General features: G+C 48.0%; 1 pseudogene; it reads right to left on the bottom strand.

Moving 5' to 3' along the window:
* Positions 1–229: 229 nt before the first annotated feature.
* Positions 230–7,501, bottom strand: part of LOC121562674 — a 47,732-nt pseudogene continuing 40,460 nt past the window's right edge.

The following is a 7,501-nucleotide window of genomic DNA, read 5'->3' as shown; positions in this document are numbered from 1 at the left end:
GTTGGTGCTAGCAGGGGTTACGGCTAGGTGTTGGTGCTAGCAGGGTTACGGCTAGGTGTTGGTACTAACAGGGTTACGGCTAGGTGTTGGTACTAACAGGGTTATGGCTAGGTGTTGGTACTAACAGGGTTATGGCTAGGTGTTGGTACTAACAGGGTTATGGCTAGGTGTTGGTGCTAACAGGGTTATGGCTAGGTGTTGGTGCTAGCAGGGTTACGGCTAGGTGTTGGTGCTAGCAGGGTACCTACTTGACAGCGTTGGTATCCAGGCAGGCGTACAGGTAGTAAAGACATTTCATCTTCTCCTCAGTGTCCAGACTGTGGGGAACCATGTACTGAGCAAAGATCTTCTCCACTAGCAACCTACACACACACAGACGGAGAGAAATGGATAAGAACCCTGCAGAAAATGACACAAAATCCATGCTAATATAATGCTGTGGTTTCAGTAGGATGTATTTCTGTGAACAGTGTGTGTTCCGTGTGTTCTGTGTGTTCTGTGTGTTCCGTGTGTTCCGCGTGTTCTGTGTGTTCTGCGTGTTGTGTGTTCTGTGTGTTCCGTGTGTTCTGTGTGTTCCATGTGTTCTGCGTGTTCCGCGTGTTCTGTGGGCGTGTACTTGTCGTCGATGCTGTTCTGGTAGTAGATGTGGAGCAGTTTGTCTTTGATCCAGGAGATCTTCTGGGCCTGTTCCTTCCCAGCCTCATGGTGAAGACAGTACTTCTTAAACAGCTGGGCCAAACCCATCATCGCCTCCTTACGAACACGCCACTATGGAGAGAGGAGAGGAGGGGAGGAAAGGATGGGAGGAGGGAGGGAGGAGAGGAGGATGGGAGGAGGGAGGGAGGCGAGGAAAGGATGGGAGGAGGGAGGGAGGGAGGAGAGGAGGGAGGAGGCGAGGAGAGGAGGGAGGGAGGAGGGAGGGAGGCAAGGAAAGGATGGGAGGAGGGGAAAGGGAGGGAGGAGAGGAGGATGGAGGGAGGAGAGGAGGGAGGGAGGCGAGGAGAGGAGGGAGGCGAGGAGAGGAGGGAGGAGAGGAGAGGAGGGAGGAGAGGAGGGAGGGAGGCGAGGAGAGGAGGGAGGGAGGCGAGGAGAGGAGGGAGGGAGGCGAGGATGGGAGGAGGATGGGAGGAAGGGAGGAAAGGATGGGAGGAGGGGAGAGGGAGGGAGGAGAGGAGGATGGGAGGAGAGAAAGATAGATAGATAAACATATGAACCAAACTATTCCTTTCCAACTAATATCCCCCAAAGGGCCGAGAATGGAAAGACTTGACTTGAGAAGGTTGAGGTGTGTATTGACAGGTATGTTACCCTCTTGTCCAGGGTCCTCTCCCTAACGAAGCCCAGTAGTTGGTCGTTAACCAGGTTCAGGTCTTTCTTCCCGGCGTTGATGATCGTTACGATGACGTCATGACGGATCGCCTCCTCTGGGTCATGTGATCGCACTTTCAGGAACTCTGATTGGACGATACAGACAACATATTGGTTAGGGCAGCGTCTCCCAAACTCGGTCCTGGGACTCCAAAGGGTCTGGATGGATCATCAGAAACCTACCTGTGAGGTCTATAACCAGGTCTGGATGATTCATCAGAAACCTACCTGTGAGGTCTATAACCAGGTCTGGATAGGTCATCAGAAACCTACCTGTGAGGTCTATAACCAGGTCTGGATGGGTCATCAGAAACCTACCTGTGAGGTCTATAACCAGGTCTGGATGATTCATCAGAAACCTACCTGTGAGGTCTATAACCAGGTCTGGATGATTCATCAGAAACCTACCTGTGAGGTATTTAACCAGGTCTGGATGGATCATCAGAAACCTACCTGTGAGGTCTTTAACCAGGTCTGGATGGATCATCAGAAACCTACCTGTGAGGTCTATAACCAGGTCTGGATGGATCATCAGAAACCTACCTGTGAGGTCTATAACCAGGTCTGGATGATTCATCAGAAACCTACCTGTGAGGTCTATAACCAGGTCTGGATGATTCATCAGAAACCTACCTGTGAGGTCTATAACCAGGTCTGGATGGATCATCAGAAACCTACCTGTGAGGTCTATAACCAGGTCTGGATGATTCATCAGAAACCTACCTGTGAGGTCTATAACCAGGTCTGGATGATTCATCAGAAACCTACCTGTGAGGTCTATAACCAGGTCTGGATGGATCATCAGAAACCTACCTGTGAGGTCTATAACCAGGTCTGGATGGATCATCAGAAACCTACCTGTGAGGTCTATAACCAGGTCTGGATGGATCATCAGAAACCTACCTGTGAGGTCTATAACCAGGTCTGGATGATTCATCAGAAACCTACCTGTGAGGTCTATAACCAGGTCTGGATGGATCATCAGAAACCTACCTGTGAGGTCTATAACCAGGTCTGGATGATTCATCAGAAACCTACCTGTGAGGTCTATAACCAGGTCTGGATGGATCATCAGAAACCTACCTGTGAGGTCTATAACCAGGTCTGGATGATTCATCAGAAACCTACCTGTGAGGTCTTTGGCCAGGTCTGGATGGATCATCAGAAACCTACCTGTGAGGTCTTTAACCAGGTCTGGATGATTCATCAGAAACCTACCTGTGAGGTCTATAACCAGGTCTGGATGGATCATCAGAAACCTACCTGTGAGGTCTATAACCAGGTCTGGATGATTCATCAGAAACCTACCTGTGAGGTCTATAACCAGGTCTGGATGATTCATCAGAAACCTACCTGTGAGGTCTTTGGCCAGGTCTGGATGATTCATCAGAAACCTACCTGTGAGGTCTATAACCAGGTCTGGATGATTCATCAGAAACCTACCTGTGAGGTCTATAACCAGGTCTGGATGATTCATCAGAAACCTACCTGTGAGGTCTTTGGCCAGGTCTGGATGATTCATCAGAAACCTACCTGTGAGGTCTATAACCAGGTCTGGATGATTCATCAGAAACCTACCTGTGAGGTCTATAACCAGGTCTGGATGATTCATCAGAAACCTACCTGTGAGGTCTATAACCAGGTCTGGATGATTCATCAGAAACCTACCTGTGAGGTCTATAACCAGGTCTGGATGATTCATCAGAAACCTACCTGTGAGGTCTTTGGCCAGGTCTGGATGATTCATCAGAAACCTACCTGTGAGGTCTATAACCAGGTCTGGATGGATCATCAGAAACCTACCTGTGAGGTCTTTGGCCAGGTCTGGATGATTCATCAGAAACCTACCTGTGAGGTCTATAACCAGGTCTGGATGATTCATCAGAAACCTACCTGTGAGGTCTTTGGCCAGGTCTGGATGATTCATCAGACAGTGGGAAGCAAACTTGACTGACTCCAGCCTCACTGGGACATGGATGTCATTGAACCTGGGGATGGCACAAACACACACACACACACACACACACACAAACACACACACATCTTGTCAACGCAACGCACCTCTACTACGCGCGTGTGTGTGTGTGTACGCGTCGTGTTCGCCCCCAGCGTGTGTTCATGTGGCCGTGGAATGCGTGTCTCACCGTCCCAGGAAGCACTGCCACAGCGGTCTGTTCTGAGTGGCCAGTTCTGAGTCTTTGGCTCCAAACAGCTTGGCCAGCAGTCGGACTACAGCTAAACGCTCTTCACCATCGTTACTCTGCAACAACAACAACAAAAACACACAACTTGGGATTACAACCTGAAATAAATAGATTTTCATTCAATGACGGTCATTTGGTTAAGGTCTAGTAGGTGTATGTGTGTTCAGGGTTTTTTTCTAGATCAAAATGGGGCTTGAGTGGTGGGCGTGAGTGTAGGGCTGGGCTGTATACTGTATTTGACTATATACCGGTATTGATGCACGGACCGGTTTGAGTTTTTAACTTTACCTTCTATACTGAACTAAAATATAAACGCAACATGTAAAGTGTCGGTCCCATTTTTTTCATGAGCGGAAATAAAAAAATCCCAGGAATGTTCCAGACGCACAACAAGCTCATTATTTGTCTCCATCCCTGTTAGTGAGCATTTCTCCTTTGCCAAGATATTCCATCCATCTGACAGCTGTGGCATATCAAAAAGCTGATTAAACAGCATGATCATTACACAGGTGCACCTTGTGCTGGGGACAATAAAAGGATGCTCTAAATTGTGCAGTTTTGTCACACAACACAATGCCACAGATGTCTCAAGTTGAGGGAGCGCGCAATTGGCACGCTGACTGCAGCAATGTCCACCAGAGCTGTTGCCAGAGAATTGAGTGTTCATTTCTCTACCATAAGCCGCCTCCGACGTTATTTTAGAGAATTTGGCAGTACCTCCAACCGGCCACAACTGCAGACCACGTGTATGGCGTCGTGTGGGTGAGCGGTTTGCTGATGTCAACGCTGTGAACAGAGTCCCCCATGGTGGCGGTGGGGTTATGGTAGGATGGTGCCGGAGAAAATGGCTGCCGTTTTACAGCCCTCTAACCAATTGTACTATTGTGTGTGTTTTTCCGCGTTATTTGTAATTTATTCTGTACATAACGTTTCTGCCACCGTCTCTTATGACCAAAAAGAGCTTCTGGATATCAGGACAGCGATTACTCACCTCGTATTGGACGAAGATTTTTTTATTCAACGAGTCAGACGCGAAGGATATTCTACAGACACCCGACAAGGCCCAAATCCCCGTCATTCGCATGAGGAAGAGACGGAGATATCGTGGGACGTAGGTCGAGGTGCCTTGTAAGGATCCGACGGCGGCTGAGTAAACTGCATCTTCCATCAATCCTATTAGCCAATGTTCAATCATTGGAAAACAAAATGGACGACCTAAGATTACGGTTATCCTACCAACGGGACATTAAAAACTGTAATATCTTATGTTTCACCGAGTTGTGGCTGAACAACGACATGGATAACATACAGCTGGCGGGATATACGCTACATCAGCAGGATAGAACGGCTGACTCCGGTAAGACAAGGGGTGGCGGTCTGTGTATATTTGTAAACAACAGCTGGTGCACAAAATCTAATCCTCTAGCTTTTGCTTGCCTGAGGTAGAGTATCTCATGATAAGCTGTAGACCACACTATTTACCAAGAGAGTTTTCATCTATATTTTTGTAGCTGTCTATTTACCACCACAAACCGATGCTGGCACTAAGATTGCACTCAATGAACTGTATAAGGCCATAAGTAAACAGGAAAACGCTCATCCAGAGGCAGCGCTCCTAGTGGCCGGGGACGTTAATGCAGGGAAACGTAAATCCATTCTACCAGCATGTTAAATGTGCAACCAGAGGAAAAAACACTCTAGAGTCAATACAGGACAAAGATTGAATCGTACTACACCGGCTCTGACGCTCGTCGGATGTGGCAGGGCTTGAAAACTATTACTAAATGCTAAATTACTTCTATGCTCGCCTTCGGGGCAAGCAACACTGAAGCATGCATGAGAGCATCAGCTGTTCCGGATGACTATGCGATCACGCTCTCCATAGCCGATGTGAGTAAGACCTTTAAGCAGGTCAACATTCACAAGGCCGCAGGGCCAGACGGATTACCAGGACGTGTACTCCGAGCATGCGCTGACCAACTGGTAAGTGTCTTCACTGACATTTTCAACATGTCCCTGACTTAGTCTGTAATACCAACATGTTTCAAGCAGGCCACCATAGTCCCTGTGCCCAAGAACACTAAGATAACCTGCCTAAATGACTAATGACCCGTAGCACTCACGTCTGTAGCCATGAAGTGCTTTGAAAGGCTGGTCATGGCTCACATCAACACCATTATCCCAGAAACCCTAGACCCACTCCGATTTGCATACCACCCCAACAGATCCACAGATGATGCAATCTCTATTGCACTCCACACTGCCCTTTCCCACCTGGACAAGAGGAACACCTACGTGAGAATGCTATTCATTGACTACAGCTCAGCGTTCAACACCATAGTGCCCTCAAAGCTCATCACTAAGCTAAGGACCCTGGGACTAAACACCTCCCTCTGCAACTGGATCCTGGACTTCCTGACGGGCCGCCCCCAGGTGGTAAGGGTAGGTAACAACACATCTATCACGCAGATCCTCAACACGGAGGCCCCTCAGGGGTGTGTGCTCAGTCCCCTCCTGTACTCCCTATTCACCCATGACTGCATGGCCAGGCACGACTCCAACACCATCATTAAGTTTGCCGATGACACAACAGTGGTAGGCCTGATCACCAACAACGATGAGACAGCCTATAGGGAGGTGGTCAGAGACCTGGCCTTGTGGTGCCAGGACAACAACCTCTCCCTCAACGTGATCAAGACAAAGGAGATGATTGTGGACTACAGGAAAAAGAAGAGGAGCGAGCACGCCCCCATTCTCATCTACGGGGCTGTAGTGGAGCAGGTTGAGAGCTTCAAGTTCCTTGGTGTCCACATCACCAACAAACTATCATGGTCCAAACACACCAAGACAGAAAGTTCTACAGCTGAGTTGAGAGCTTCAAGTTCCTGACTGGTTGCGGCGTGTGTAACGTCCATTTTTATAGTTTTGTCAGTCATTGACTCTGTACCGGTACCCCCTGTATATAGCCTCCCTACTGTTATTTCCCATTGACTCTGTACCGGTACCCCCCTGTATATAGCCTCCCTACTGTTATTTTATTTTACTGCTGCTCTTTAATTATTAGCCATTTTTATTTTTCACTTATCCATTTTTTACTTAACACTTTTTATTTTCTTAAAACTGCATTGTTGGTTAAGGGTTTGTAAGTAAGCATTTCATTGTAAGGTTCTACACCTGTTGTATTCGGCGCATGTGGCAAATAACATTTGATTTGATAAGCTACGGACAACGAACACAATTGCATTTTATCGATAGCAATTTGAGATACCGTGACGAGATCCTGAGGCCCATTGTCATGCCATTCATCCGCCGCCATCACCTCATGTTTCAGCATGATAATGCACGGCCCGTGTCGCAAGGATCTGTACACAATTCCTGGAAGCTGAAAACGTCCCACTTCTTCCATGGCCTGCACACTCACTAGACCTTACCCAATGTGTGTGTGTGTTGTGTGTGTGTGTCTGTTGTGTGTGTCTGTTGTGTGTGTGTGTTGTCTGTGGGTGTGTGTGTGTCCTATACCTTGAGTTTAAACTCTAGCTGGGGCATGACAGATGTTCACTAGACCTTACCCAATGTGTGTGTGTGTGTCTGTTGTGTGTGTGTGTGTGTTGTCTGTGGGTGTGTGTGTGTCCTATACCTTGAGTTTAAACTCTAGCTGGGGCATGACAGATGTTCACTAGACCTTACCCAATGTGTGTGTGTGTGTCTGTTGTGTGTGTGTGTGTGTGTGTGTTGTCTGTGGGTGTGTGTGTGTCCTATACCTTGAGTTTAAACTCTAGCTGGGGCATGACAGATGTTCACTAGACCTTACCCAATGTGTGTGTGTGTGTCTGTTGTGTGTGTGTGTGTGTGTGTGTTATCTGTGGGTGTGTGTGTGTCCTATACCTTGAGTTTAAACTCTAGCTGGGGCATGACAGATGTTCACTAGA

Source organism: Coregonus clupeaformis, unplaced genomic scaffold (assembly GCF_020615455.1).
Source record: "Coregonus clupeaformis isolate EN_2021a unplaced genomic scaffold, ASM2061545v1 scaf2617, whole genome shotgun sequence".
NCBI lineage: Eukaryota > Metazoa > Chordata > Actinopteri > Salmoniformes > Salmonidae > Coregonus > Coregonus clupeaformis.
Note: the sequence above shows the minus strand (reverse complement) of the source record. Positions and strands in the feature narration are given on the sequence as shown.